This window comes from Aquarana catesbeiana, linkage group LG12 (assembly GCF_042186555.1).
Source record: "Aquarana catesbeiana isolate 2022-GZ linkage group LG12, ASM4218655v1, whole genome shotgun sequence".
Lineage (NCBI taxonomy): Eukaryota > Metazoa > Chordata > Amphibia > Anura > Ranidae > Aquarana > Aquarana catesbeiana.
In genome coordinates this window covers 95104635-95112857 of record NC_133335.1, presented here as the reverse complement: position 1 = coordinate 95112857, position 8223 = coordinate 95104635, and the positions used below count along the sequence as shown (strand labels likewise).

General features: G+C 41.6%; 14 non-coding genes across 14 annotated transcripts in view; 7 read left to right on the top strand and 7 right to left on the bottom strand.

The window, feature by feature from the left end:
- Positions 1–15, top strand: part of TRNAL-CAA (transfer RNA leucine (anticodon CAA)) — a 110-nt gene extending 95 nt beyond the window's left edge. Inside the window, exon 2 of the tRNA in view lies at positions 1–15. This exon is cut by the window's left edge and continues 31 nt beyond it. This is a non-coding gene — a tRNA (tRNA-Leu).
- A 762-nt stretch (positions 16–777) lies between these two features.
- Positions 778–850, bottom strand: TRNAR-UCG (transfer RNA arginine (anticodon UCG)). The gene has a single exon. It is a non-coding gene; the product is annotated as a tRNA-Arg (tRNA).
- A 275-nt stretch (positions 851–1125) lies between these two features.
- TRNAL-CAA (transfer RNA leucine (anticodon CAA)) lies at positions 1126–1235 on the top strand. The gene is made up of 2 exons: positions 1126–1163; positions 1190–1235. It is a non-coding gene; the product is annotated as a tRNA-Leu (tRNA).
- A 762-nt stretch (positions 1236–1997) lies between these two features.
- Positions 1998–2070, bottom strand: TRNAR-UCG (transfer RNA arginine (anticodon UCG)). Its single transcript has one exon. It is a non-coding gene; the product is annotated as a tRNA-Arg (tRNA).
- Positions 2071–2345: 275 nt separating this feature from the next.
- Positions 2346–2455, top strand: TRNAL-CAA (transfer RNA leucine (anticodon CAA)). Its single transcript has 2 exons — positions 2346–2383; positions 2410–2455. It is a non-coding gene; the product is annotated as a tRNA-Leu (tRNA).
- Positions 2456–3217: 762 nt separating this feature from the next.
- On the bottom strand, positions 3218–3290 carry TRNAR-UCG (transfer RNA arginine (anticodon UCG)). The gene has a single exon. It is a non-coding gene; the product is annotated as a tRNA-Arg (tRNA).
- Positions 3291–3565: 275 nt separating this feature from the next.
- Positions 3566–3675, top strand: TRNAL-CAA (transfer RNA leucine (anticodon CAA)). Its single transcript has 2 exons — positions 3566–3603; positions 3630–3675. It is a non-coding gene; the product is annotated as a tRNA-Leu (tRNA).
- Positions 3676–4437: 762 nt separating this feature from the next.
- TRNAR-UCG (transfer RNA arginine (anticodon UCG)) lies at positions 4438–4510 on the bottom strand. The gene has a single exon. It is a non-coding gene; the product is annotated as a tRNA-Arg (tRNA).
- A 275-nt stretch (positions 4511–4785) lies between these two features.
- TRNAL-CAA (transfer RNA leucine (anticodon CAA)) lies at positions 4786–4895 on the top strand. The gene is made up of 2 exons: positions 4786–4823; positions 4850–4895. It is a non-coding gene; the product is annotated as a tRNA-Leu (tRNA).
- A 762-nt stretch (positions 4896–5657) lies between these two features.
- Positions 5658–5730, bottom strand: TRNAR-UCG (transfer RNA arginine (anticodon UCG)). Its single transcript has one exon. It is a non-coding gene; the product is annotated as a tRNA-Arg (tRNA).
- A 275-nt stretch (positions 5731–6005) lies between these two features.
- Positions 6006–6115, top strand: TRNAL-CAA (transfer RNA leucine (anticodon CAA)). The gene is made up of 2 exons: positions 6006–6043; positions 6070–6115. It is a non-coding gene; the product is annotated as a tRNA-Leu (tRNA).
- Positions 6116–6877: 762 nt separating this feature from the next.
- On the bottom strand, positions 6878–6950 carry TRNAR-UCG (transfer RNA arginine (anticodon UCG)). The gene has a single exon. It is a non-coding gene; the product is annotated as a tRNA-Arg (tRNA).
- Positions 6951–7225: 275 nt separating this feature from the next.
- Positions 7226–7335, top strand: TRNAL-CAA (transfer RNA leucine (anticodon CAA)). Its single transcript has 2 exons — positions 7226–7263; positions 7290–7335. It is a non-coding gene; the product is annotated as a tRNA-Leu (tRNA).
- A 762-nt stretch (positions 7336–8097) lies between these two features.
- TRNAR-UCG (transfer RNA arginine (anticodon UCG)) lies at positions 8098–8170 on the bottom strand. Its single transcript has one exon. It is a non-coding gene; the product is annotated as a tRNA-Arg (tRNA).
- Positions 8171–8223: the final 53 nt, after the last annotated feature.

Here is an 8223-nt window from a genome sequence, read left to right as displayed (position 1 = left end):
ATCCCAGTTCTGACAAAAAGTTTACACATTTAGCTTGAACTAGAATGACCACTTCCATTGTGTTTTCATTTTACCATGTCACTGACAAGAAAACAAAAACAAAGAATCCCAAAACTTTGCAGATCCTTCATAAAGATCAAATTCTTCTGAAAACTCTGCTAGGCCATGCTGTAAAATCTCTTATTTCACGTGCAACTTTAGTCAGAAAAGTAAGTCTTGCTAGATCTCTTCACATTGGCCTGTTTTGCATGTATAGTTATGTAAAACATTACAAATAGGTGTCCATACACTTGAAAATCCAGTAATACACTGTTTCACCCTGCTCTGCACATACTCAGTTGCTCTCCCATTTTACGCATATTTGGGCACTGCTGAGTTTGGGGAGGCTCATCTATTGACAGCCTTAAAGCTCAATTAAACCCTCCTATCCTTTACAGCCAATGAAGCTGCTTCTGTTTAAACTGCAACGGCCATGGTGCTGCACATGTGATCAGTTATGACACCAGCCATTTGATGGTTTGACAGTTTGGTTGAGAACACAAGCAAATGTGACAGTTATCAATCCCGGGATTTCAGGATTCTAACTGTTTTTTGAAAGTGTTAAATCAATTGGTTTAGCTCCACTTTATGATTTACTGCTGTTTGGGGGCTCTTGGCTTCAGCAAAATAGCAGCCTTTAGCAAGAAGCAAGTTGTTATGGGTAAAGATGCGATTTAATTTAAAAGGAGCAAGAATTTGCAAGTAAAGGTCACAGGAACTGGAAAGCAGCATAGAAAACGACCACGAAGGGACTCGAACCCTCAATCTTCTGATTCGAAGTCAGACGCCTTATCCATTAGGCCACGCAGTCAGCCACTGGGCCACCATTTTTGTTTGTGGTGTGCGAATCAGCCAAACACTTGAAGATCACCTGGGACATCTTCTTCTACTTGCTTTGCTCAAGCAGATTTGGTAGTAAGGATCTGAAAAGTTTGACTTGGTGCCAAGGTCATGCTTTATGAAGTGCATTTGCAAAAGGGCCTAGGTGCAGAGTGTTAATACAGCTCCTTGACAGTGGTAATAAATCAACAGAGTACCACGAGTAGATGATATATCTAGAGGCAACCAAAAATATCGAAATGTCTTGTCAGGATGGCCGAGTGGTCTAAGGCGCCAGACTCAAGAAATGTTTCTTCACATTGTGTGGGTGTTCTGGTCTCCAAATGGAGGCGTGGGTTCAAATCCCACTTCTGACAAAAAGTTTACACATTTAGCTTGAACTAGAATGACCACTTCCACTGTGTTTTCATGCTACCATGTCACTGACAAGAAAACAAAAACAAAGAATCCCAAAACTTTGCAGATCCTTCATAAAGATCAAATTCTTCTGAAAACTCTGCTAGGCCATGCTGTAAAATCTCTTATTTCACGTGCAACTTTAGTCAGAAAAGTAAGTCTTGCTAGATCTCTTCACATTGGCCTGTTTTGCATGTATAGTTATGTAAAACATTACAAATAGGTGTCCATACACTTGAAAATCCAGTAATACACTGTTTCACCCTGCTCTGCACATACTCAGTTGCTCTCCCATTTTACGCATATTTGGGCACTGCTGAGTTTGGGGAGGCTCATCTATTGACAGCCTTAAAGCTCAATTAAACCCTCCTATCCTTTACAGCCAATGAAGCTGCTTCTGTTTAAACTGCAACGGCCATGGTGCTGCACATGTGATCAGTTATGACACCAGCCATTTGATGGTTTGACAGTTTGGTTGAGAACACAAGCAAATGTGACAGTTATCAATCCCGGGATTTCAGGAATCTAACTGTTTTTTGAAACTGTTAAATCAATTGGTTTAGCTCCACTTTATGATTTACTGCTGTTTGGGGGCTCTTGGCTTCAGCAAAATAGCAGCCTTTAGCAAGAAGCAAGTTGTTATGGGTAAAGATGCGATTTAATTTAAAAGGAGCAAGAATTTGCAAGTAAAGGTCACAGGAACTGGAAAGCAGCATAGAAAACGACCACGAAGGGACTCGAACCCTCAATCTTCTGATCCGAAGTCAGACGCCTTATCCATTAGTCCACGCAGTCTGCCACCGGGCCACCATTTTTGTTTGTGGTGTGCGAATCAGCCAAACACTTGAAGATCACCTGGGACATCTTCTTCTACTTGCTTTGCTCAAGCAGATTTGGTAGAAAGGATCTGAAAAGTTTGACTTGGTGCCAAGGTCATGCTTTATGAAGTGCATTTGCAAAAGGGCCTAGGTGCAGAGTGTTAATACAGCTCCTTGACAGTGGTAATAGATCAACAGAGTACCACGAGTATATGATATATCTAGAGGCAACCAAGAATAGCAAAATGTCTTGTCAGGATGGCCGAGTGGTCTAAGGCGCCAGACTCAAGAAATGTTTCTTCACATTGTGTGGGTGTTCTGGTCTCCAAATGGAGGCGTGGGTTCAAATCCCACTTCTGACAAAAAGTTTACACATTTAGCTTGAACTAGAATGACCACTTCCACTGTGTTTTCATGCTACCATGTCACTGACAAGAAAACAAAAACAAAGAATCCCAAAACTTTGCAGATCCTTCATAAAGATCAAATTCTTCTGAAAACTCTGCTAGGCCATGCTGTAAAATCTCTTATTTCACGTGCAACTTTAGTCAGAAAAGTAAGTCTTGCTAGATCTCTTCACATTGGCCTGTTTTGCATGTATAGTTATGTAAAACATTACAAATAGGTGTCCATACACTTGAAAATCCAGTAATACACTGTTTCACCCTGCTCTGCACATACTCAGTTGCTCTCCCATTTTACGCATATTTGGGCACTGCTGAGTTTGGGGAGGCTCATCTATTGACAGCCTTAAAGCTCAATTAAACCCTCCTATCCTTTACAGCCAATGAAGCTGCTTCTGTTTAAACTGCAACGGCCATGGTGCTGCACATGTGATCAGTTATGACACCAGCCATTTGATGGTTTGACAGTTTGGTTGAGAACACAAGCAAATGTGACAGTTATCAATCCCGGGATTTCAGGATTCTAACTGTTTTTTGAAACTGTTAAATCAATTGGTTTAGCTCCACTTTATGATTTACTGCTGTTTGGGGGCTCTTGGCTTCAGCAAAATAGCAGCCTTTAGCAAGAAGCAAGTTGTTATGGGTAAAGATGCGATTTAATTTAAAAGGAGCAAGAATTTGCAAGTAAAGGTCACAGGAACTGGAAAGCAGCATAGAAAACGACCACGAAGGGACTCAAACCCTCAATCTTCTGATCCGAAGTCAGACGCCTTATCCATTAGGCCACGCAGTCAGCCACTGGGCCACCATTTTTGTTTGTGGTGTGCGAATCAGCCAAACACTTGAAGATCACCTGGGACATCTTCTTCTACTTGCTTTGCTCAAGCAGATTTGGTAGTAAGGATCTGAAAAGTTTGACTTGGTGCCAAGGTCATGCTTTATGAAGTGCATTTGCAAAAGGGCCTAGGTGCAGAGTGTTAATACAGCTCCTTGACAGTGGTAATAAATCAACAGAGTACCACGAGTAGATGATATATCTAGAGGCAACCAAAAATATCGAAATGTCTTGTCAGGATGGCCGAGTGATCTAAGGCGCCAGACTCAAGAAATGTTTCTTCACATTGTGTGGGTGTTCTGGTCTCCAAATGGAGGCGTGGGTTCAAATCCCACTTCTGACAGAAAGTTTACACATTTAGCTTGAACTAGAATGACCACTTCCACTGTGTTTTCATGCTACCATGTCACTGACAAGAAAACAAAAACAAAGAATCCCAAAACTTTGCAGATCCTTCATAAAGATCAAATTCTTCTGAAAACTCTGCTAGGCCATGCTGTAAAATCTCTTATTTCACGTGCAACTTTAGTCAGAAAAGTAAGTCTTGCTAGATCTCTTCACATTGGCCTGTTTTGCATGTATAGTTATGTAAAACATTACAAATAGGTGTCCATACACTTGAAAATCCAGTAATACACTGTTTCACCCTGCTCTGCACATACTCAGTTGCTCTCCCATTTTACGCATATTTGGGCACTGCTGAGTTTGGGGAGGCTCATCTATTGACAGCCTTAAAGCTCAATTAAACCCTCCTATCCTTTACAGCCAATGAAGCTGCTTCTGTTTAAACTGCAACGGCCATGGTGCTGCACATGTGATCAGTTATGACACCAGCCATTTGATGGTTTGACAGTTTGGTTGAGAACACAAGCAAATGTGACAGTTATCAATCCCGGGATTTCAGGATTCTAACTGTTTTTTGAAACTGTTAAATCAATTGGTTTAGCTCCACTTTATGATTTACTGCTGTTTGGGGGCTCTTGGCTTCAGCAAAATAGCAGCCTTTAGCAAGAAGCAAGTTGTTATGGGTAAAGATGCGATTTAATTTAAAAGGAGCAAGAATTTGCAAGTAAAGGTCACAGGAACTGGAAAGCAGCATAGAAAACGACCACGAAGGGACTCGAACCCTCAATCTTCTGATCCGAAGTCAGACGCCTTATCCATTAGGCCACGCAGTCAGCCACTGGGCCATCATTTTTGTTTGTGGTGTGCGAATCAGCCAAACACTTGAAGATCACCTGGGACATCTTCTTCTACTTGCTTTGCTCAAGCAGATTTGGTAGTAAGGATCTGAAAAGTTTGACTTGGTGCCAAGGTCATGCTTTATGAAGTGCATTTGCAAAAGGGCCTAGGTGCAGAGTGTTAATACAGCTCCTTGACAGTGGTAATAAATCAACAGAGTACCACGAGTAGATGATATATCTAGAGGCAACCAAAAATATGGAAATGTCTTGTCAGGATGGCCGAGTGGTCTAAGGCGCCAGACTCAAGAAATGTTTCTTCACATTGTGTGGGTGTTCTGGTCTCCAAATGGAGGCGTGGGTTCAAATCCCACTTCTGACAAAAAGTTTACACATTTAGCTTGAACTAGAATGACCACTTCCACTGTGTTTTCATGCTACCATGTCACTGACAAGAAAACAAAAACAAAGAATCCCAAAACTTTGCAGATCCTTCATAAAGATCAAATTCTTCTGAAAACTCTGCTAGGCCATGCTGTAAAATCTCTTATTTCACGTGCAACTTTAGTCAGAAAAGTAAGTCTTGCTAGATCTCTTCACATTGGCCTGTTTTGCATGTATAGTTATGTAAAACATTACAAATAGGTGTCCATACACTTGAAAATCCAGTAATACACTGTTTCACCCTGCTCTGCACATACTCAGTTGCTCTCCCATTTTACGCATATTTGGGCACTGCTGAGTTTGGGGAGGCTCATCTATTGACAGCCTTAAAGCTCAATTAAACCCTCCTATCCTTTACAGCCAATGAAGCTGCTTCTGTTTAAACTGCAACGGCCATGGTGCTGCACATGTGATCAGTTATGACACCAGCCATTTGATGGTTTGACAGTTTGGTTGAGAACACAAGCAAATGTGACAGTTATCAATCCCGGGATTTCAGGATTCTAACTGTTTTTTGAAACTGTTAAATCAATTGGTTTAGCTCCACTTTATGATTTACTGCTGTTTGGGGGCTCTTGGCTTCAGCAAAATAGCAGCCTTTAGCAAGAAGCAAGTTGTTATGGGTAAAGATGCGATTTAATTTAAAAGGAGCAAGAATTTGCAAGTAAAGGTCACAGGAACTGGAAAGCAGCATAGAAAACCACCACGAAGGGACTCGAACCCTCAATCTTCTGATCCGAAGTCAGACGCCTTATCCATTAGGCCACGCAGTCAGCCACTGGGCCACCATTTTTGTTTGTGGTGTGCGAATCAGCCAAACACTTGAAGATCACCTGGGACATCTTCTTCTACTTGCTTTGCTCAAGCAGATTTGGTAGTAAGGATCTGAAAAGTTTGACTTGGTGCCAAGGTCATGCTTTATGAAGTGCATTTGCAAAAGGGCCTAGGTGCAGAGTGTTAATACAGCTCCTTGACAGTGGTAATAAATCAACAGAGTACCACGAGTAGATGATATATCTAGAGGCAACCAAAATTATCAAAATGTCTTGTCAGGATGGCCGAGTGGTCTAAGGCGCCAGACTCAAGAAATGTTTCTTCACATTGTGTGGGTGTTCTGGTCTCCAAATGGAGGCGTGGGTTCAAATCCCACTTCTGACAAAAAGTTTACACATTTAGCTTGAACTAGAATGACCACTTCCACTGTGTTTTCATGCTACCATGTCACTGACAAGAAAACAAAAACAAAGAATCCCAAAACTTTGCAGATCCTTCATAAAGATCAAATTCTTCTGAAAACTCTGCTAGGCCATGCTGTAAAATCTCTTATTTCACGTGCAACTTTAGTCAGAAAAGTAAGTCTTGCTAGATCTCTTCACATTGGCCTGTTTTGCATGTATAGTTATGTAAAACATTACAAATAGGTGTCCATACACTTGAAAATCCAGTAATACACTGTTTCACCCTGCTCTGCACATACTCAGTTGCTCTCCCATTTTACGCATATTTGGGCACTGCTGAGTTTGGGGAGGCTCATCTATTGACAGCCTTAAAGCTCAATTAAACCCTCCTATCCTTTACAGCCAATGAAGCTGCTTCTGTTTAAATTGCAACGGCCATGGTGCTGCACATGTGATCAGTTATGACACCAGCCATTTGATGGTTTGACAGTTTGGTTGAGAACACAAGCAAATGTGACAGTTATCAATCCCGGGATTTCAGGATTCTAACTGTTTTTTGAAACTGTTAAATCAATTGGTTTAGCTCCACTTTATGATTTACTGCTGTTTGGGGGCTCTTGGCTTCAGCAAAATAGCAGCCTTTAGCAAGAAGCAAGTTGTTATGGGTAAAGATGCGATTTAATTTAAAAGGAGCAAGAATTTGCAAGTAAAGGTCACAGGAACTGGAAAGCAGCATAGAAAACCACCACGAAGGGACTCGAACCCTCAATCTTCTGATCCGAAGTCAGACGCCTTATCCATTAGGCCACGCAGTCTGCCACTGGGCCACCATTTTTGTTTGTGGTGTGCGAATCAGCCAAACACTTGAAGATCACCTGGGACATCTTCTTCTACTTGCTTTGCTCAAGCAGATTTGGTAGAAAGGATCTGAAAAGTTTGACTTGGTGCCAAGGTCATGCTTTATGAAGTGCATTTGCAAAAGGGCCTAGGTGCAGAGTGTTAATACAGCTCCTTGACAGTGGTAATAGATCAACAGAGTACCACGAGTATATGATATATCGAGAGGCAACCAAGAATAGCAAAATGTCTTGTCAGGATGGCCGAGTGGTCTAAGGCGCCAGACTCAAGAAATGTTTCTTCACATTGTGTGGGTGTTCTGGTCTCCAAATGGAGGCGTGGGTTCAAATCCCACTTCTGACAAAAAGTTTACACATTTAGCTTGAACTAGAATGACCACTTCCACTGTGTTTTCATGCTACCATGTCACTGACAAGAAAACAAAAACAAAGAATCCCAAAACTTTGCAGATCCTTCATAAAGATCAAATTCTTCTGAAAACTCTGCTAGGCCATGCTGTAAAATCTCTTATTTCACGTGCAACTTTAGTCAGAAAAGTAAGTCTTGCTAGATCTCTTCACATTGGCCTGTTTTGCATGTATAGTTATGTAAAACATTACAAATAGGTGTCCATACACTTGAAAATCCAGTAATACACTGTTTCACCCTGCTCTGCACATACTCAGTTGCTCTCCCATTTTACGCATATTTGGGCACTGCTGAGTTTGGGGAGGCTCATCTATTGACAGCCTTAAAGCTCAATTAAACCCTCCTATCCTTTACAGCCAATGAAGCTGCTTCTGTTTAAACTGCAACGGCCATGGTGCTGCACATGTGATCAGTTATGACACCAGCCATTTGATGGTTTGACAGCTTGGTTGAGAACACAAGCAAATGTGACAGTTATCAATCCCGGGATTTCAGGATTCTAACTGTTTTTTGAAACTGTTAAATCAATTGGTTTAGCTCCACTTTATGATTTACTGCTGTTTGGGGGCTCTTGGCTTCAGCAAAATAGCAGCCTTTAGCAAGAAGCAAGTTGTTATGGGTAAAGATGCGATTTAATTTAAAAGGAGCAAGAATTTGCAAGTAAAGGTCACAGGAACTGGAAAGCAGCATAGAAAACGACCACGAAGGGACTCGAACCCTCAATCTTCTGATCCGAAGTCAGACGCCTTATCCATTAGGCCACGCAGTCAGCCACTGGGCCACCATTTTTGTTTGTGGTGTGCGAATCAGCCAAACACTTGA